Source organism: Mus caroli, chromosome 1 (assembly GCF_900094665.2).
Source record: "Mus caroli chromosome 1, CAROLI_EIJ_v1.1, whole genome shotgun sequence".
In the NCBI taxonomy this organism is placed as follows: domain Eukaryota; kingdom Metazoa; phylum Chordata; class Mammalia; order Rodentia; family Muridae; genus Mus; species Mus caroli.
In genome coordinates, this window is record NC_034570.1 from 62,572,685 (window position 1) to 62,595,349 (window position 22,665).

Below are 22,665 nucleotides of genomic sequence, written 5' to 3' on the forward strand. Positions count from 1 at the left end.
GTGAAGAATCTGACCCAAATCCTAAAATGTATTTTTCCTCATTAGTTCTTCTAGAAAGTATGAACTAACTGTATTCTGAAAACAGAAAGTTATTCTTCTTCTACACAAATAAGCATGTTAATGAATAAATATAGAAGGGGCAACGTCTATTGTTACGGTACTGCAAAACTAGAATAAACCAAATAAAAGGAAAAGTACATTTCTAATGGAATCATGAGTATTCCATTTTTACTTTATTGCAAACATACAAATATGAAGCTAATACAAGGTTTATTACCCAATTTAATCCAGGAGAAAAGCTGAACATTGGATATAATATGCATAGCATGCTATAGATCATTGATATACTTTACTTAAAACAGAAACTTTTGCAGAGAGAGAACCATATGTATATTAACAGCGAAGAGTCTGGCTTCCATTCTTATCCTACAAATCTAATAAAAATTTAAAGAATATTTTTTAAATAAATAGTGTTTTACTTTGTTTTTCCATCCTATTTCCTTTAATATTATTCATTATCTTAAAAGACAAAATTAAAGTAATGTCACTCAAATTGCATATACAAATTCCTCTTCCATCTACAGACTACAACCGCTACTAACTACCATCAATTACTCCAGCAAATGTTGTATGACTTTTGAAATTTGTCAAAATTAGCTCTTTCCATTACTGCCTGGATTCTATCAAAACTGTACTTAGGGTATTAAGAACTTCCTAATATACATTTTAAATGTAAAAGTATTTAATTGGTCCTAGGCTTTTAGATAGTCATTGTAAGGTTAATAAATGAATTGGAACATGAGAACTGGAGACAGTATATTACAGCCAACCTTTAAAACCCCATATATAAAAAGTTTAGTTCTTTGCATTCTGTAAACTGTTTTTAGTCATGTCAGGAAAGCAAATGACTGTAGGGGACTGGAGAGAGTGTCAAATTTTGGATACATGAATCTCATTCAGAATCACTTCCATATGCCCTGAGGGCAAAGCCGAGCTTGAAGCCTTTGCCATGTTACCTCCTGATCTGGGTCATACGTGGCAATATTAGCTGCATGGTTCTGTGATGAGGCAACACGGGGAGAACCAGCTGGCCAAGGCTAATGCACCATCTGGGCTGAAAAAAAATATTGCCAATTCCATTGGCAGAGCAGAAAGTAGGAGTTTGTAATCGAGCTATAAATCACAAGCAGGCTTTGCAAGTTGTCAATTAAAACTCTGATATATTGATGTCTTCAATGCATGGGTGGCATTTTTGCTTTTTAAATATAGCTATTGACATAATAAAGCCCTTAAAAGATTAATCCTGTAATAAAACATTACAAACAGTACCAAGCACCTATAACAGCAAACTATAACATTAAGAAATTAACATAAAATCACAGTAATAATAAGGTAATAATAAAAATAGTAACATTTTGAAGGGAAAAATATTATCTGATTGCACAGCGGTAACAGAATTCCTAGAACCTAAATTACATGAATGTTGCCTTTAAAAACTAAAACAAAAAATAATTTTGTGAATCACTTTGTCCTGAACGAAAAGTTACAAATCTATGTGGACATAGTTGTAAATGAACACTCAGACACATGCCACAAATACAACCTTACTTGTTCACACAAACATACACACATAAATACATACAACACATGCATACACACACACACACACACACACACACACACACACACACTCTTCATATTCAAACCCCTTAACCTCGAAGTAACTACTTCTGGCACCTCCTCCTCAATTTAAGCTTTCCTCCATGGCCTCAAAACTACCCGACTACAGTAGGACATGATAGCCTTTAGCATGATAATGACTTAGCAAAAAAGATAATTCTTGTCATGCTAGGAATTGTTCATTCAATGTCCGATAATTTCTTTTGAAGTTAAAATTTTCTGAATACCTTATTTAGTGAAACATAACTTCAGAGTCTAAAGTCAACTTATCTGTTTATTTTAATGAATAACTAGATAAAAACATAGGACCTCTACTAAGTAAAAATGCAAATATCTCTAAAAATGAATACTGTTATATAAGAAAGGCAATATAACATCCATTTATGATTATAAAATAAATCTGTTTATCCTTTTAATAATATAGAATGTAAGATATAAAAGTATATTTTGTCAGATTTAAGACTAAACTATAAGTGGAATTGATTTATTATTTCTATACTGATCCAAAATGACATCTTAAAATATTAATGAAACCTTTAAAATAAAAACATCAATTTTGGAGTGAGTAACATGTCTTAAAGCAAAATTAATTATAATTAATTGGATCATAAATGCTAGACAAGTAAAAGACTCAAGCACTTTAGAGAGAAACAACAGATGTAAAGTGATTTCATTTCATAAATGATAAATACAAATCGAAGAAGAAATATTGGAAGACTATAAATATTGTATTACTTACTAGATATTACACTAACCTTGAATTCACAGCACTTATGATACATAGGATGGGAAATATTTCAAGAGAAACCTAGAACATGATCAACAAAAATTACGTAAAAAATTTCAAGCAGAAGTAATTTCACACACACATAAATATATATTTGAAATATATATTTATTATTTGAAATAATAAATATGCAATCAGTGATTCCATTGCCTATTTTCTAAGTACTTCTTTCAATTTTTAAGATTATAATTACATCATTTCTCCTTTTCTTTGCTCTTCCCCAAAGGTCCTATAATGACCTCCTTGTTCCCTTTCAAATTCTTGGCATCTTTTTTCACCATTATTGTCTCAATGTATGTAATGTTATAGTATACATATATAATGTATGTACACACACACACACACACATACACACAGAGTCTGAAATACAACCTGCTCAGTGAGTATAATGTTATTTGTATATATGTTTTTGAAGATGGCCACTTGATATTGGACAGCCTATTTATGTGTGCTCTTTGTTGGAAAAGACTATTCTCCCTGTTCTCTATGGTCCTTAGTTGCTTATATTGCTTTGTATTTTTAAAGGTGTCATGGTCAAATGATGCATTATAGATAGGATATAAACTAGTAGTGTCTTGGGGGCTTGAGAAGGGGAAGAGGTATTGGAAAAGGCGAATGGTAGCTATAATATGAGAGTTTTCCTTGTAGTTGTTAAAAAATGTTCTAAAAGTAGATTGTAGTGGCAATCACAAGAATATACATCTACTTTAAAAACAATAAACTTCACAATGTATCTATGTATTATGTGAATTATATCAAAATGAAGCTTATAAAATTGACCTGAAAATGTTAACAAATATTTTGTGTCAGGCTCAGGAGAATAAAGGGCCTATTTTCAAGTCTGAAAATGTGAATTCCATGTCTGTACCCACATGGAATAGGACCTTCTGCAAGCTTTCCTCTCACCTCTGTGCACACACTATGTCATGTACACAGCATTGCAAGAACACATATATTCATGTGCATGAACACACAATTTGTTAATTATTTAATTTTAAAATAACCTTAAATATTTTACTCAACATTTTTAACCTAGAGTATGGATTGTTGATAAGTGTACAGATACATAAAATTTTAAATATGGTTGCTAAAACAGCCATAAAATAATAACATAAGCATTAAAATCATGTTCTCAGCTGTAGACAAGTGATCAATTTGACATGTGATCTTTAATTGTATATTTGTTTGAAATATAAAATGTTGCACAAAACTTTTACTGTGAAACTGAAATTACTTTTCATATACAGTGTTTTGCAAAGTTCCTCTTTGGGGAACGAAATGTTTTTTTTATAAAGAATTTAATCAAAAGTCAATTTGGCTTAGCTTTATGGCATAGACAGAAATCTGAATTTTTACATTGCTGTAGGTGAGGCCTTTGATTATTACTGTTTTAAACTTTTGGTGCTCGACTTCTGTTGCTTCAAGATAAAATCTGATATGGCAGATCAGTGTCTACACAGTGTGTGTTTGATGAGCCTCCTTCCATAGAACAAAGGCTAAGACTTGCTCATCTTATTGCTTCTTCTAATTTAGGAAATAGATGTGCAAGTATGCTGCACTCTACTGTCAAGAATAACAATACAACATTCTACCCTTTCCAAAAAAATTGGGTAGTAAAATAATTGACACTAACTACCTTATCGTATATTTAGTCTCCAGGCGCTGAAGAGAATGCATGCTGCTTTATATTAAGTATTTTTCATACTAAGTAGAATGAATGCATTCTTAATAGTTTCATTTTCACTGAGAACTCAGTTCTTCCTGTGTCTGATATAACTAAGTTGAATCTATCTTATATACTTAATAAAATATTTTCATTTGAAGACATTTACAAATGATGACAATAAAAAAATAAACCATATGTTTTCCTACAGATCTCAATTTACAAGACAAAATATAGTTTTAACCACATATACAGTAAAATGAATTTTTTGTTAAAAATGAATTTAGCAATGATACAATGTAATAGATAGAGAAGCTAGAAGAAAAATCAAACAATAAGGAACCCTTATAGATTTGGATAATATTCCTGTGTATTAGTAGGTTTTCTATTGATGTGACTGATATTATTAACAAAAGCAACATGAGAAGGAATAAATTTATGTGGCTTACATATCTGACCACTGAGGGAAGCCAAGGCAGGGCCTCTAGTAGCGTAGGAACCTGGAGCCTGGATCTGGTGCACAGATTGTGCAGGAGCTGCTTCGAGTTTGCTCCTCATGGCTTGCTCAGACCTTCTATCACTCAGGACCTTCTGCTCAGGGCTGGCAAACTCCCCTCCATATCCTGTACCTTCCTACACTGACCATAACCAAGAAAATGCCCTACAGACTTTCCTAGAGACATTTAACAGAGCCAATTTCACAACTGACGTTCTACTTCCCAGATGACTCTAGTATGTGTCATTTTGCCAAATATCTAAGAAGGACACTCAAAGATTGTTGCTTCAAAGAGATAGAAGTCATTATCTTCAAAATGGAAAGAAAAGTGTTTATATTTCTATCATGTTTCCTTTTGAGAAAGTAATATTTCTGTGAAGATGGTGATAGTAACTACAACAAAATGGTGATATTTGTAATGTCTTTCATTATCACTACATCATGACACTTGAGAATATGCTTATCATATGCTTTGATTGCATTCCAGCTCCTAAGTAGCATCTTAACACTATTTCCCATCCTCTTGATCCATTTCTCCTCCCAAACACTACCTTTTCTACTTTCACAACTTCCTCTTTTAAGTCTACCTTTACCATACAAGAGAAAGCATCCGACTGTCTTTATGACTGTGGCTTAGTACATTTAGCAACATTGTATGAAGTAAAAGTATTTCATTGCCAATGACATAACTTCATTCTTCTTTATAGTTAATATTCCATTGATGTGTGTGCATGTGTGCATTTGTATGACATTTTCTTTATCAAATTTCAGAGCTAAATATTCATATATATATACATATATATGTATATATTGAGCATTATCTCATTTAATTTTCCTTCACCTGTGATGTGGTTATTATAAATACTGATCTACATTACACACTAAAAAATTGAAATTAAAACATATTACTTGTCTAATCAAGATCACACATAGCTACTAATGTAAGAAATTATGTAATAAATCAGATCATAAGTCTATATTCTTTGCCTATATTATAAAAAGATAAAAGTTTATAGGTCCTAGTGATGTAAACTACATTTGCAGTACATGCATGAGTCATCTATGGCCCATGAGTTCCTCACATAGGGATTATCACTGGCCTAATTAATAAATCAGAAGTTCACTGAAATTTAATGCCTGACAGAGGCAACTGAATGGGAGAGATTCAGACTATCATGCAAGACTGGGAAAGCACAGGACTGAAGTGGCAGAGCTAGCCTCCTCTGTACTGTTCCCATCTTAACAGAAGACAGAACATCCAGCTACAAGTGGGATAGATTTTGATTCCGGACTGCCTATAGCAAGTGACACACCTTTGCCAGCCCAGCCCAGCCTCCAAAATATTCCACAAACATTAACCCTGGCACTGCCAGCATCAAACAAATGCAAACGTGGATACCACTGGAGATTCAAGGCACAACATGGCCAACCACTTTTGGAAGAACTCTCCCATTCTCATTTTCAAGATACACGGTTCATTGGATAATCCTAGTTTATAAACAATTACATGAAAATGATTAATTGTTTATAAACATGGAACAAGAAAGGTGACATGGTAAATAATTCGTGTAATTTTAAAAATATATGAAAGTACAAAAGTTTTTACTGAGTTCATTTCCTCAACGTATTTACTTTATGCTAACCATGTACGAAGAACCATCCTGACTGTTGTGAGAGCTTGCCTAAAATCCACTGAGATCCTTTTGTGTCCTGCTACTGAATATCCACATATAATGAGGCAGGGCCACAAAGCATATTTATAAATAATAGCTCAAATAATGCCAGCATGCTATCAACCATCCAAGACAAAGAGACAACAGCAGGCTTCTGAAAAACAAGAATCTCAGCACTAACAAGTAGTGATGGCCCAACCAAAGAGGAGTCCGTTGTTAGAGCAGATCTCCAATCTATACACCAGTTTTTCACCAACTTTCTTTCAATTGAGTTTGCTTTAATTTCAGTTCTGTAGCATAGCATGGAAACAATTGTATTTGTTTCCAGTTTGACATTTTAACTACCCTGTCTAACATTTGATCTGTGGAGATATCTTTTAATTGTGCAAGGGAGAAAATAGCTGACTTTTTGTTGTTGTTGTTGTCAGGTTTTTTTTTTTTTCTTTCCTCGCTAAAGTATAAACTCATAGGCCCAAATTTTCCTTTCCTTTCCTCTCTTACCTAAATCATTGGAGCAAAAACGAGAAAAGTCATTACATCAGCGAATTAGTGCACCCAAGCAGTAGCCTCAAACCACAGGTTAATTTGAACTGTTCAAACATAATTACTTTAAAAAAGGAAAGGATTCATTACTTGTGTGGTGTTTGCTGGTTCACTGCACCATTGTCGGATTGTCAATAAACAAATTACATCCAACACCGTGCCCTTCTCAGAACAGGTCCCCAGAGAAGCTCTACTTCCCTGCCCTGCTGGCTTTCATTTTTCCTTTGACCCATATTCACTTGTGTTTGGTTTTAACATTTTGAGACATTTTCAATTTTACATAACAATTACATTTAGGCAGTGTAAGCAGTCCGTTGTAAATAGAACTATTAATAAGGCACTTCGGTTTTGTGGAAGGCTTGTTTGGTTGTAGGTTTATAGTTGAGTTTTTAAAAATTATGCTCCAAACAATACATTAAAAGTGGTATGCATTACCAGAACAGTGTGTGATGCTTTGATATGTGCAATCAATCTATAAAGTTTAAGCCATGCTAAACATTTCTATCTCCTCAAACATTTACTGTTACCTTGCTGGGAAATCATCTCCTATTCCTTTATCTAGTTTTCAAAAATGAACAGTTTATAATTGTTGTCCATTGCTAACCCACCATGCAGTCACACATCAGAACTTCTATTCCTTATTAGAATTTGGTTTAGAAGTTATTAATAAGCCCTGACCATCCTTCCCTCTTTTCTGTTTTCCCCCTGATCTCTGAAAGCTGTCATTTGGCATCTAATTTGTGTAGCACCCTCTTTGTTCGAATATGTATACCCAGGATCATGTGGCTTCTGTCTTTCAGTACCTTGCTTGTTTCACTTAGTCTAATGACTTTCTATTCCGACTATGCTGCCTAAATGGCAGGATGTAATTATTTTTTCACAGCTACACACGTTGGTGAATTGACTGTTAGGTGGCTTTCATTACTAAGATGAGAATGATAATAAACATGGCAAGTAAGCATGACACTAACACACTTATAATCAGTCGGATCATAATGTTGGGAAGAGCTTCCATACTGTTTTCTACTGTGGCCCTGTTCATTCTGAACAAGCGTGTACAAGGCTCCCTTTTCTCAACATCTTCCCCAGCATCTATTATCTTCTTGTTAATCATGACAGCCATTCTTTCTCTAATGATGAAATAATTTATTGTATTTAATTTTATCCTATTGATGATGGCTTGTGTTATTCCAGGGGATGGGATATAGCTGTGTACCATTGGCAACACTTAACTCACAGTATAACTTAGTTTGAGTTAAATTCAAATTAATGATCTTCCTGCCTCAGGTATATGACTTTTTAGAAAAGAGATTTAAATACTCTCAGTCTTAACAATACCATTCATTTTAAGGAGTCTACACTGGTATCTTTACTGAGGTAGAATACATAATTTGATGCCCAAAAAAGAAAAAAAAACTCAGTTTTGAACCCTTTCCTGAAGTTTTATGTGCTAATAAAACAGTGTCACTTTTATGGCCAATGTTTAGGTAGATTTGTTCTTAACCACACAGCTACTTGTATAAAATCTCACCATTTTTAAACACTGAGCTCTGTTCAGTGTAAGCATAAAATCTTCTACTCTACTGCTCCATATGTTTTAATTTATGGACCATCAAAATAAAGGTTGAATGATATTCCACTTTATTAACAAGTATAATTGCAATCCAATAAAATATTAGTGAAATATGTGTTTCAATTTTTTCTAAGTAATTTCTTTTTCACTTTTTAATAAGAAAACTCTCTCTCTCTCTCTCTCTCTCTCTCTCTCTCTCTCTCGTTTTTCAAAACAGGAAGATAACAGTATCTTAAATGTCAAACTATTTCTGTAATTGAAGAAACATAAGAACAGCTCTTAAAAAGAACAAAATATTATGACCTCCTGTAAAACATAAATAAATATTTTAGCTTTGCTTAAGTAAACAGTGAATTTCTTTCTAAGATGGCATTTATTGTGACCACTAAGAAAACAGTGGGAAAATAGGTTTTCTTTTACTTTCCCTTAAAGGAACTACCTTCTCTTCACTTTGAAGTTATTTTTAGATATATACATAAACAATTGTCTATGTTAAAGAATCAAAGGAAAGGAGAGACAAAGAGGAAAGTAGAGGCATGGCTAGAGATAGGACCGGGTGTGGGAAGATTTTCATTTGCTTACCAGCTCTAAGCAGGCCAGAAGGAAGCTGATAGACACTGAATTATGGCATCACCATTAACACTGTCATAGACATGGGCTGAAAGAGCCCTGGCTTTCAGACATAGTGAGATGTCTTCCCGCTATCAACTGCAGTGGTGAGGTAGGACTGGAACAGAGATGTTCAGAACTTCTGTTCACATTATTGACACAGTGTTATGACTGTGTGATTACATGTATTGGATGGAATCTGTTTCTTCATGTCATCATAGGAATGCTGCTTTAGCCATGGCTGTCATATGCATTGCTTTCCACCAGTCAGTCCCACACCTCCTGATCAGGAAGAGCGCCACTGGACTGATGTCTGATCACTGTACATGCTAAAGACAATGCATGCCAGTTTATCTAGCACATACTAAATGATTTTAAAGCTCTTGGAGTTGCACAGAGGGGAAGGAGCCTAGAAATACTCTCTAATAATAAATACATCTGAGAATTAAACTTGGAATTATTTCTAATTAAGTACTTTTTTAACATTGATAATACTCAGCTATTAAAAACCAAAACATCAAGAATGTGGCAGGCAAATGGGTGGAACTAGAAAATACCATCCTGAGTTAGATAACCCACACCCAACAGGATATGCATGCTAAGTACTCACTTATAAGTGGATAGGAAAGTGGATACTATCATAAAGTACAGGATAAATACACTACAATCCAGAGAGCCAAAGAAGCCAAATAACAAAAAAGACCCAAGGGAGGATGCTTGATATTTACTCAAAAGGGGAAATAAAATAGACATCTGAGGTGGATGGAGGTAAGGAACTGGGTGTGAGTGGAGATAAGAAGAGAAACAGGGTCAGGTGTAGGGAAAGAAGGATACTGAAAATGGAAATTGGCAGCAATGGGGAGGGGGATCTCCAGGATATACCTGAGACTTGGAACAGGGGAACGGGAGGCCCCAGGGAGTCTCTGACTCTATCTGAGATACCTAGCAGCAGGGAATATGAAAGTGACCACCTCTTGTAGCCAGACAGGACTCTGGGTGGAGGGATAAGGACACTATCCCACCCACAAAACCTTTGACACAAACTGTGCCCTGCCTACAAGATGTGGAGGGATAAAGACAGGACACAGATAAAGGAAATAGCCAACTAATGACTGGTCCAAATTGTGACCTGTCTCACGGACAAAAACCATTTCCTGAAATTATTAATAACACTTTGCTATACTTGCAGGTAGAAGCCTATCATAGGTGTCCTTTGAGAGCTCCAAATAGCAGCCTATAGAAACAGATGCAGAGCCCCACAACCAAACATTTGGTGGAGGTTGGGGAGTCTTGTGCAAAAGTTAGGGGAAGCATTGAGGGACCCAAAGTAGATAGAGATACTTCTAGAAGCAGATCAACAGAGTCAATTAGCCTGGGAGTCTTGGGAGTTTCCAGAGACTGAACCACCAAAACAAAAGAAAGGATGGGCTGAACCTAGGCACACATGTAGCAGATGTGCAGGTTGGTCTTCATGTGAGTCCCCAACAATTGGAGCAGGGGTTATCCCTGAATCTGTTGCCTGCCTGTGGATCTTGTTCTAACTGAGCTGCCTCATCTGACCTCAGTGGAAGAGGATGCTCCTACTCCTGAAGAGACTTAATTCCTGAGGGAGGGGTGACATCTCGGGGAGGGGGACGGGGGTCCTCTTTCTCTGAAGAGAAGAGGAGGTATATGATGGAGAGACTGTTATCAGGATGTAAAGTGAATATTAAATAAATGAATGAAAAAAGAACTTATTCAGTCTACTATATTTTAACGTCAATTCTTTTCCTAAAAATCACCAATATCTTGATGAACAGACATCAAGTATTATTGGTAGGCAACTTGAATGAAACTGAATCACTTTCAAGTAAAGGCAATTGTTTGAAAACTGAAGTTAATCTTTGTATCAGTTATGTCCCTACTTTAAGAGACTATATTTTCCCTGAGATGTTAAGTTGAATTTGCGGTAATTCAGTACAGGACAGAAAAGCATGAAAAAAGAAACAACTATCAAATAGTATGCTTTCAAAGATTAAAAGAGGACACAAGGAAAAGTAGAAGGAAGGAGGAGGAGGAGGAGGAGGAGGAGGAGGAGGAGAAGAAGAAGAAGAAGAAGAAGAAAAGAAGAAGAAAAGAAGAAGAGGCGGAAGAGGAAGCAGTAGTGGTAGCGGAAGCAGAAGCAAAAGCAGAAGCAGAAGCAGAAGCAGAAGCAGAAGCAAAAGAAGAAGAAGAAGAAGAAGAAGAAGAAGAAGAAGAAGAAGAAGAAGAAGAAGAAGAAGAAGAAGAAGAAGAAGAAGAAGAAGAAGAAAAGGNGAAGAAGAAGAAGAAGAAGAAGAAGAAGAAGAAGAAGAAGAAGAAGAAGAAGAAGAAGAAGAAGAAGAAGAAGAAGAAGAAGAAGAAGAAAAGGAGGAGGAGGACAAGGAGGAGGAGGAAAAGGAGGAATTGGGGAAAGGAGAAAGAAGAAAACAAATAGCAGAAGGACCCCCTGTTGTTGAATTAGGGAAGGCTTAAAGAAGCTGAGAAGAGTTATCTTGTAGGAGGACCAGTAGTCTCAATTAATCTGGACCCTGGACATCTCTCAAGCACTGGACCACCAAACAGACAGCATACATCAGATGATATGAGCCCCCCAACACACATACAGTAGAGGACTTCCGGCTCTGTGTTCATTCAGAGATGATGAACCTAACCCTCAAGAGATTGGAGCCCCAGGATTCTTTAGAGATCAGGTGGGGTGTGGGGTGGGGCATCCATGTGGAGACAGGATAGGGAGGAGTTGTGGTATATGGAGCAGACATAGGGTGGATGGTGAGGGTGGGGAATTGAATATGGAGTGTAAAAAATAAAATAATAATAAAATAAAAATTAACTTAAATTTAAAAAATAGACAATATAGCCGGGCAGTGATGACACACATCTTTAATCCCAGCACTTGGGAGGCAGAGGCAGGTGGATTTCTGAGTTTGAGGCCTGTCTGGTCTACAGAGTGAGTTCCAGGAGATCCAGAACAATACAAAGAAACCCTGTCTTGAAACCTCCTCCCCCCCAAAATATAGACAATATACTTAATTTATCAATATGAAGACTGTAAGTATAACATTTAAAAATCTGTTTTATACTCATGTTTTGATTTCCTCGGACACTTACTAAGGAATACTAAGTTGTAGGCACTTTAATACTGTAATGTTATTGACAAAGTGATTTTTCCAAAACTGTTTCCAGTAAACTAAATTTTAGAGAGAGAAATTCAAAATGTTCCTAACTGGAATGAACTCAAATTGTTCAATAAAGCTACAGAAAACAATGTCCAGGAACCACAAGAAAGAATTTATTAAGCTGTAAAAGTAAAAACTGCAGAGAAGAAAAACAAAATTACTATCAGAAAGAGAATAAAAATCTATTTAATGAATTAATGTAAACACCCTTGAACAATCTTCTTTAAAAATGGAAGAGAAATAGTCAGTGCTGCACCTTTAATCCCAACACTTGGAAGACAGAGTCTTTGAGTTCAAGACCACTCTGATCAGCATCTTTAGTTCCAGAAGAGCCAAGGCTACAGAGTGAGATTTGTCTCAAAACAAAAACACAAACAAAGAATACATCTAACAACTACCACCAAAACTATAGTGAGAAAGAAGAGAATGAAAGGTTGGGTCAATTAAGCATTTATAATACTCATAGATAGATACTCTTTGTATATGACATAGGAGATGACATGTATGGAATAGAAACCTATTTAAATAAATGTCTCAGGCAATATGAAAGGAAAATCATTGTATAGACACTATATAGATATTGCTTTACCTCTTGCTCATGTCTTTTCCCTTTGTTTGTTTGTTTGTTTGTCTTATCCATAAAGTCCTCTGCTTCCTCACTCCAATGAGTCTTATCTGCTAAGAACTCCAATTCCAACTGTCCCAAGACTGAGAGTGGCTTACTCCTGTACTCCTTCTGGTCAGATTCTTCTCTTTGGACCAACAAATTCTTTTGACCTTACAAATCACTCCAAACTGTCCTTTGTTGTCTTTCAAGGTAGTTCCTCCTTTTCACATATTAAGGCCTTTAAAGTTATTTTCTTTGCCCCAACATACTCTTGATGATTTCCAGAATTCTAGTTTTCAATCTATAAGCTGACAACACATATATGTGCTTCCTGTTTCTACATCTCCAAAGTTGAGACCTGATTATAGAGTATGATTTTTTTTTTTTTTGCTTTGCTTCAAAGACAAATGATCCTCTCCTTATTTAGTGAATCACTATATAATCCCTAGACTCTCCAGGCTACATTACTTAAGCCTATATCCCTACATTGCACAGCCTCTATTCAATGATTGGGCATGTTCCTCCCCAGACTTAATTCTTATTCTCGATTCTTTTCAAGTGTAGGCTAGGCTATAGACTGACTCTTTCTATACTCCATCTTTAGCTAGTATCTAGTTCTTTATATTTAGCATAGAGTAGCAAACTCACATTATCTTAGCTATTATAAGAGAAAGTCCATTTTGCAGTGATGTATTAGAACTCTTAAATATAACTACAGAGAAAATTAGCAATCTGTCATGATTCTCATACTTGTATATCTAGACATATCTATCAGAGTTTGTATCTTAAATATAACATGCATTTGTTTGCACATCATTTATTGTTAATATTTTAACTTTCTTGATGTCAGGGATTTATCACACCCATGATATTTTGATCACAAGAGAAAACATCAATAAATTGTGCACGCAAAATAAACATATAAATGAATAGACGTATACTGAAGAAGACCTTATTTTAAAGTTTTACAATTGTTATTAGTGGAGAGGAGGTATTTGCCAAATTATAATTTACCATTAATGAATCATGTTAACCCAGTAGAATTAATTACTCAGAAATCCCACAGACATTTAAAACTAGACAGGAATTTGGAAACACCATTCTAGTATACAAATACTAAAACATTTTGTTGTATATTCTATAAAATTTCCATGTGAAAATTAATATTCATCTATCAACTTTTGTTCATGTCAGGGCTAGGCAGGACAAATAATGCTGGCTTTAATTTTCACTTGTAAAATCAAGACACATTTCTACTACCATATTTGTCCAATATATTCTAAAGCAGCCAAACAAAATTACAAAGTATCCATGAAATCTAGTCTATATTTAACATCACATATATTTCACAATTAGACTACAATGTCTGTTTGAATAAATGATTTTACAGGCCAAATATGCTTACTCAGAAATTGCGTGCCCTTTTCTATATTGTGAGATTATAAATAAGACAATTAATATTGGATTGTTCTCTTATCACCAATTTTATTTTAAGAGAAACACAAAAATGAAAAAAAAAACTTCTATTCATTTTCCTTTATTAAGTAGAACAAAATCTAGTTCCTACTGATTTTAAGAGCCAGTAGATAGATGAGTACTCACTGGCATCCTAGGATCAGTATTAATGTACACTGTTTGCTGACTGGTTTCCGTAAGCAAGATGCTCTCTATGTAGTCATTACTTTTATTTCCTTTAATATGTTTAAAACTTTTATTCCACTAACAGTAATTAAATTTCTAATATGCTAACAATAATACCATATAATTATATAAAATACAGTGCAAAAAACTTCATTTTTTTTTTGTAATTTTGATCACACTTCCTATGTTTCATTGGCAAATTGTTCCTCTTCATGGTACAATGATCAGATACAGTCTCAGGTAAGGAAAGCTATCATGAGATGATATTAAGTAACAAAATTCATGGAACTCCAATTATTTTTTTTTTAATTTTTCAACATTCACTACCATAACAAAATTAAAATGCAAAATATTCTATTATACTTTGTTGATTTGATTAAGATATGTAATGAAGCAAATACCAGAACATGATAAAATACATTTCAGATCACAAAAATAAATCATAATTGACTTAAATATTGATATAATTGATATATTGATATAATTATGGATTATTTTCTATTATATTTCTATTATATCCTTGCATGTTAAGTAAAGTGTACAAAAAATACATAATGCACACACACATATATACACATACATTAACATAATCTGCCATATGTATTCTTGTTTCAGCTTTATAAAAAGATAAAAGATAATTGAGTTCTAGGAACACAGGCAAACACAGATAGTAGTTAAGTGTTAGATAGATAGATAGATAGATAGATAGATAGATAGATAGATAGATACATACATACATACATACATACATACATACATAGGTATATAGATAATAGATAAGTAATACTGTTTATATATATGTATAATGTAGACTTAGATGGTGGATAGATAGAAATATATGATATATAGAAACAAATATGTATATAGACAAAAGATTTGTTGAAATGTAAGATACAAGATAAATGAAAGAAAGATAAGTAGACAACAGATGATTGTAATGAATAGATATTCCAAACCTAATGATTTATAGCTTAAAACATGTATCTATTATCATGATGGTAGATAATTTATATTGGTACTCTTTTTATCTCATTTAAAATCAAGGGGTAAAAGCTCTTATACCACTGCTAAACTCTTATACCACACACAAAATGATATATTAGATTGCTCTGGTGTTTCTGATACAGGAGATTTGTTTTTCACTTGTAATATAATATTTGGAGTGGAAAAAACCTTTCCAAATCCCACCTTCTCACAAATAAACATCACCCACTACTAAGAGGCAGCAAACGCAGACATGATTGCTGAGTGCTCTGCAGGAGGAGTCAGATGACAGCACCTCTTTGCCTCTTGACCCTATTTCTTTATTTAATTACATGGTACTGGGAATACCCAGCAACAAAATTGCATTTTCATCCATAGCTGATTTCTATTTTGAGCATGTCATATTAATAGTGAAATAAATTGCTCTAATTGCCAGGAAGCTTCATCAAATTCACATATCTTCCCTATTTTACTCAATTCTTATTAAACTCCATGTCCTAACTTGCCAGGTTGATGAAGGAAACAGAGTTTCAGAATAAATTCACATCCTAATATCAAGTAATTTCACTTTAAAAGCTTTTTTCTGTAGCCCAGGCTGGCCTCATATGTCAATCCCCCACCCCCTATTTCCCTGGTGCTTATTTCAGAAGCATGTACCAATATATCTCATTTTCTAAGTTAATTCTTGAAGTTCAGATGAACCTATTCTTATGTCTTAGAAAATTTTTATGGCTCCTTACTCATAAATTTGTTTACTCAGTAATTGACACAAAAATAAATACCTCAAGAATCAATGGAAGGTATTTAAAATTTGGAATTTAACTATTAAAAATTAAGTGATTCTGGCATTACTAACTTCCTCGATATTATATTTGTTTCAATAACTTATTTCTCTTGAAAAGCTTCTAAAATTCTAGATAGACACAAATGATTGGACCACATGTTAATAATCCATTGAAAAAATAAAACATATTTTAAGATTAAATGTACTGGACTGGAGAGATGGTTCAACAGTTAAAAGCACTGATTGCTCCTCCAGAGGTCCTGAGTTCAATTCCCAGCAACCACATGATGGTTCACAACCATCTGTGATGAGATTGGATGCCCTGTTCTGGTGAGTCGGAAGCAAGTGACAGGGTACTCGCATACATAACATAAATATATTTTTTTAATGTATCAAGTGTAGAACTGAAATTCCCACACTGATCCAAACTCAGTCATTCCAACAACTGGCTTCCTAAGTCACTAGCTCCACCTTTGGCAGTCACCAGGTAGTTCAAAACCAGGAACTTCCTGCTGGTGCTCTAAATAGTGACCTCAGATGAAGCTAATAGTTCCTTTTTTATTATAAGAAGACTTGAGTCATATTTTTACTATAAAGCAGACCACCACAATTGCAATCTATGTGTTTTGAGTAAGACTGCGATTTTCAAATGGCCAAAGTATGTTTCTTTCAAAATGTTCAAAGATATAACTGCCATGATGACTCAGCGAATAAAAGTGCTTGACACACAAAACTGATAACCTGGGACCCATCCCACATAAATAAGTTCAATGCTTTTATGTACATGTACAATACCATTATCTCTACAGTATGATAGGAAGCAGAAATAGGAGAATCGATCAGAAGCTCAACAACCCGTTAGCCTAGAGCTGAGCACGCCATAGTAGAAATAACAGGTAACCAGACTCAAGGAAGTGAAAACTAAGAAATGTTGCCTTGTGACCTCCATATGCATGTTGAGGCACATGCATGTTCAGAAACATACATGCACACACTATCAAACCACATAATATGACAATAATCAAACCATTAAATACATAATTAAATGTTCAGAGTCAAAGTGGGTTGGATAGACTACACAATTACATTTTGGGTAAGGATATACCGTTCTTACAATCTCTCCCTTCTAGAAAAAATTCTTTGTGGTTTCTTTAAAAAAAAAAAAAGTAACACAGAGATAAATGAGATCAGATGAGAATGACTTACTAAAAGTGCTCCATATTATCTGGAAAAGCTTTCTTAGGAATGACCAGAGGCCTGAATGATAACTGAGTTTAAATTCATATGGACCTCTTATTCCTGCATGTAGCCACCAGATTAAAGTAGATCCACAATTATTCTAAGAAAAAAAATGAAATTGTTCTAAAGTACCCAGGAAATGTTCCTAACACCAGAGAAATATATGCTTATAAATATATAAGGAAGCTGTTTGATTTATATCTCCCTGAGTTGGCATTTTCTCTGTCAATCATTCCTACGTGAATTCATTCTCCAGTTGATATTTCTATAAAAGGTTCTGAAGGATGAGTGAAAGACCAAGAGTTATTTGAAGTTATACAGTGTAACCTCTGGAAAGCTTCTGTTTAAAGTGTCAAAGGATGATCAATATTTACTGAGAAAATATCTTGGCCTTAACTTTATTATTTCCATTAAAAAGATTTTTTTTTTAAAAAAAAAAAAGGTTAGCAATGATTCCTTGAAGTTGACTTGGCTTCTTAAACGCTATAAATCCTCCAAACAACATATGAGGTACAGAAATGGTAGAGATTTCTTTGGGAAAAGTTGATTAGTGTCATAACATTTTCTTGTGATTGAGCTAAAAGCCATTCTACTTGTAGGCAAAAGGAACTGCAACTTGGAGGTATAATATTAGTGAAGTTTATTAGAGCAAATGCTGTTTTAGAATTTGGGTCTGTAGGCTGTTTCTATATGCATATGTATATGCAAATAGATAGATAGATAGATAGATAGATAGATAGATAGATAGATAGATAGATAGATAGATAGATAGATAGACAGACAGAGATATAGCTATGTTGGCAAATCTTTTTCTATGTCACTCTAGTAATAATGACACTAAAATCTTGAGAATTTTCTCCAAGATCCCTCAGAATCATCATTTCCTCAGAATAAAAATATGATAGTTATACTGTTAGGATGATGAAGAGTGATCAGCCAACAACAACAACAACAAATAAAAAACAAAAAAACAGAAAATGCCAAATCTCAGAATATTGTAACATCTTTTATTTTAAAAAAAAACTATTCTAATGAATAGCAACACTTGAAATGGGGTACTAAGGATATAATTTTCTATTTTTAAAAGGATATCATAGCTTAGTACATAGAAAAGATTTTCCAATGTCAGCAAAGTGGTTTCCAAAATAAAGCTTTTTAAGGTAAAAGTTAGCTAAAGGTCTGAAAGTCTCATACAATAACTAAGTCCTTAATTATTTCATCAAACACAAAATTAAAAATTCACTATTCTCCCTGCTATAATGACAATTATTAGTAGTGCTATTCTTTTAATATCTTTCCATTTGCATTTTAATTTATTCAAATATCACCACATTGCATAGTGCTAATTACATCCCATTGTGCAGGACATCTTGCCTGGGTCAATTTCCAGCAACATCAATAGGATCTGACACTGGAAACATTCAGATTGGTTTGTAGAATGGCTCTATAAATTAGCTAAATTAGTTCATTTTTCTTATCTGAAACCATCAGAGAATATCTGTTTATATTTTTTATATAGACAGGATCTGTTACTAATTGTATATGGTATTATTGCCTGTGTTGAAAAGTCCTATTATTTCAAGTCAGATGTTTTTTCTGGTATTATTTCCCTCAGCAATTTTGAACAAACCATCTAATACCTATTTGTAAATATCCCCAACAATAACAAAATAAAGTCTAGAAGTTTCCATCTAAACCAAACTAAAAAACACAAAGAAAATTAAGTTTTTAAAAAAAACATGATTAAAAAAAACTGATCTAAAACAGCCAATATTCACTTGCTATTTAAGTCATGAAAAAGTGATGTGCCAGAGAGAGAGAATATGAATGAGCCATGTTTTAGAAGCCAAAGATTTTAACGTAGAGATGAGAACAGGTAATGTTTATATGAGATTAGTTTTATTCAATAGTAAGCATCCAAAATACTATACTAAAACATACAAGAAGAAATGTGATATAATTATATTGTAATCTAAAAAGTGGGTATTACGGTTCAGATAGGTAGAGACAGTAGGATGCTCAGGGCCAGCATAATCAGTAAACCCGGTGTCTCAGTGAAAGAAACACTGATTAAAAACAAATAAAATAACAAAAACAAAGAACTTGATGTTTCCTATTATAGCTATCGCTTATAGAACTTTTTGGAGTTATTCAATACCATGGCATGCCTGAAGAGCAACCAAAATTCTTTGGTTCTCCAGGTAATTGTAAAGACACTAATTTAAAGCCTTTTGGGAGAAAAGCAATCAATTGTCCTAGCTAGACATGATGCCAACAAATGCCAACAGCAGGGTATTTCCAATGGCAGTAGTAGTACCTTTGTCTTGAGGGTAATCTTCAGCTGTTTAATTGGCCTAAGCACCACTAAATAGGGAAGAAACCCACCCTGGTACAACAAACTGGGGAGATCATAGACTCAAGAGGAGAACTTACTACCTACTACCAATCCAAGATCATTTCTAACTGTATTTTAGTGGAATAATTATCCTTTCACCCACAATAACTATTTCTCACCCGTCATCAAAAAAAGTCTTGGATAAACTGGAACAACTTTGAAATAGGAACGTAACACATGACTTACACCGATTCATAAATGAGAAACCCACAGCAAACATGCAATATGTGCAGAATTTGACATCCACATCACACTCATGACTATTTATCACTTATATTAAACTTAAAAAACAAAATCATCAATATAACATTATTGGTTTCATAGTGATTCTGGGTTAACAAATCTTTGTGAGAACTCTAAAGAACTTGATGTTTCCTATTATAGCTATCGCTTATAGAACTTTTTGGAGTTATTCAATACCGTGGCATGCCTGAAGAGCAACCACAATTCTTTGGTTCTCTAAGTAACCTGTGTTAATTTAGAAGTTCATACAAAATGTTTTTCATGGGTTTAGTGAAAATACGATGGTCATATTTTAGGCATTTGTTGCTATATGCATTTCTATTTTGAATTATTATGCTAATAGATAAGTATATTATACAACATACTTCTTAACACAAGAAAGTACTATCTATGTTGTAAAAGCAATAACTGAATTCTCAGGAGGAACATGTACATTATAATCTAGAGATAAGTATTTAAATTCAGTCAGAATTAATGAAGCATCTGAATTATGGGATGTCAATTAATATATGTGTGTGTGTGTGTGTGTGTGTGTGTTTGTGTGTGCTGATTAGATGAGGAAATCAAAAGCCAAGTATTGATTTCTGCTTGATAGGTTTAATAAAGGAACTTATTAAAAACCACATCACTGACACCACATAGAATAAATAATGAACTTATGCTTTTACATGAGACTCGAGTCCCTTGAGAAAATTACCAATGCTTCACCGATTTTTTTTCTTATACAATATTTTAGGGTTATTATTGCTATGATGAAAAATCATTACCACAAGCAACTCATTGAGGAAATAGTTTATTTCATTCAAAGTTTCATATAACAGTTCATTATCAAAAGCAGGATAGCCAGAACTTAAGTAGGGCAGAAATCTGGATTCAGGAACTGATGCAGAGGCCATGGATTGGTGCTGCTTAATGACTTACTCATCATGGCTTGCTCAGATTCCTTTTAAAAATAGAATCAAGAATTACTGCCCCAGGGATGGCCCTCACAGATCAACTTCTAATAAGAAAATGCCCTACCACAGGATCTTATGGAGGCAGTTTCTAGATTGAGGTTTCCTCCTTCCAGATAATTCTACTTTTTGTCAAGTTGACACAAAACTAGCAAGCAAATGCATCTTTCATTATTTGTTTCTTAACACCATCATCGTAAGCAAGAACATTTTCAAGGATGATTTCAATGGTCTCCTTTAGAACCATGCATGTTTAAGAGTACTCATGCATGTATAACCATAAACACTAAAGGATGATTTCTTGAACACTGTAACAGATATTTCTGAGCTAGAGAGATTGCTAGGTTAGGAAAGTAGTTCACTCTTTAAAATGATAATTTGAGTTTGCTTCCCAGGACCCATTAAAAATGTCCAGGAATGGTGTCCAGGTATGTGAATAGTGGTCAATTCATTAACCCAAGTATGGGAGGCAAAAACAGGAGGGTACTTGGGACTTACTCATCATCTAGCTTAACATAATTTTTAACCTTTAAGCCAATAAAAAAATCCTGCCTCACAGAGGTAAGTGGTGGTCAAGAGAATAACAATAACACCATATAGGAGAATGTCTTCTATCCTTGACAAAGATGTGCACATGCCTCTATCTGCATCCATTAAAACATACACATACAAGTTGGGGAGTAAAAGGTATGGTTATGAGTATATATATATATATATATATATATATATATATATATATATATTGCAAAGAAAAAGTTAGTTATATAAAGAAAATAGAACGATAAAACATTATTGAATTGGCATCCTGACTGAATCAAAGCCTGTTGTGTTTATTATGCTTTCCTCACAAGAATGGTTCTGCCTTTCATTAAAGTCAAGATACTCACAATCATGTGAAGAATCATATCTGTCCTTTGTTGAATGCAGCACCCACCCCACCCTTCTCTACTGTCCTAGAAACTTGTGGTAGACAGGAGTCAAGCCTATATTGCCTGTCCTTTTTCAAGCAAAGATTTTTTTTCTCTTACAGATACTTAATTTTATCCTACTCCTTCTATGTATGGGGAAAATTGCCTGAATTAAAAATCTGCAAAAATTCCAAATATATACCATTGAGTCCCTTTAAAACAATGCTCTTTTACAATTTAGAACTGTACTAAGAGATGTAAAAAAAAATCTACACCCTTTCTCAAGTCAAAAAAATCAATAACAGACTTCCACAGAATACTTGCACTTGATAAAAGCATCAAGTGTTTCATTCTTATAAAACAATAAAATGGGGATTCCCTTTAACCTTGTTTTTCAGATGTAGTAATCTTTGATTCCAAAGTATAATACACATAGACCAGAAACCCAATGGAGGGGGCAGCACAGGCATGCCTAACATGAAGGTCTACATGATCAAAAGTCTTTGTCTACCCACATAGAAGCTTAGTTCGGATTATATCTTTCAAGTGGGGTATTTAAATCTATCTAGTATAATTACTGTTATAATGAGGCCCTTGTTTCATTTCCTTGTTTTGCAAAATTAGGAACAGAAAATAGCATAACGAGGAAAAGGCTTCTTCCAAGTTCATTGTTTTGTGCACTTGATTTCT

At 34.0% G+C, this 22,665-nt stretch overlaps 1 protein-coding gene across 6 annotated transcripts in view; it reads right to left on the reverse strand.

Moving 5' to 3' along the window:
• Positions 1-22,665, reverse strand: part of Erbb4 (erb-b2 receptor tyrosine kinase 4) — a 1,013,423-nt gene that overhangs the window by 795,157 nt on the left and 195,601 nt on the right. The window contains exon 1 of one of the 6 annotated variants that reach the window (XM_029481140.1): positions 2,436-2,574. The exons of the other annotated variants lie outside the window; for them this stretch is intronic. The gene's annotated coding sequence lies outside the window, so the exon portion shown is untranslated. Of the gene's footprint in view, positions 1-2,435; positions 2,575-22,665 lie in introns of those variants that run through there. 6 annotated transcript variants of the gene reach the window in all.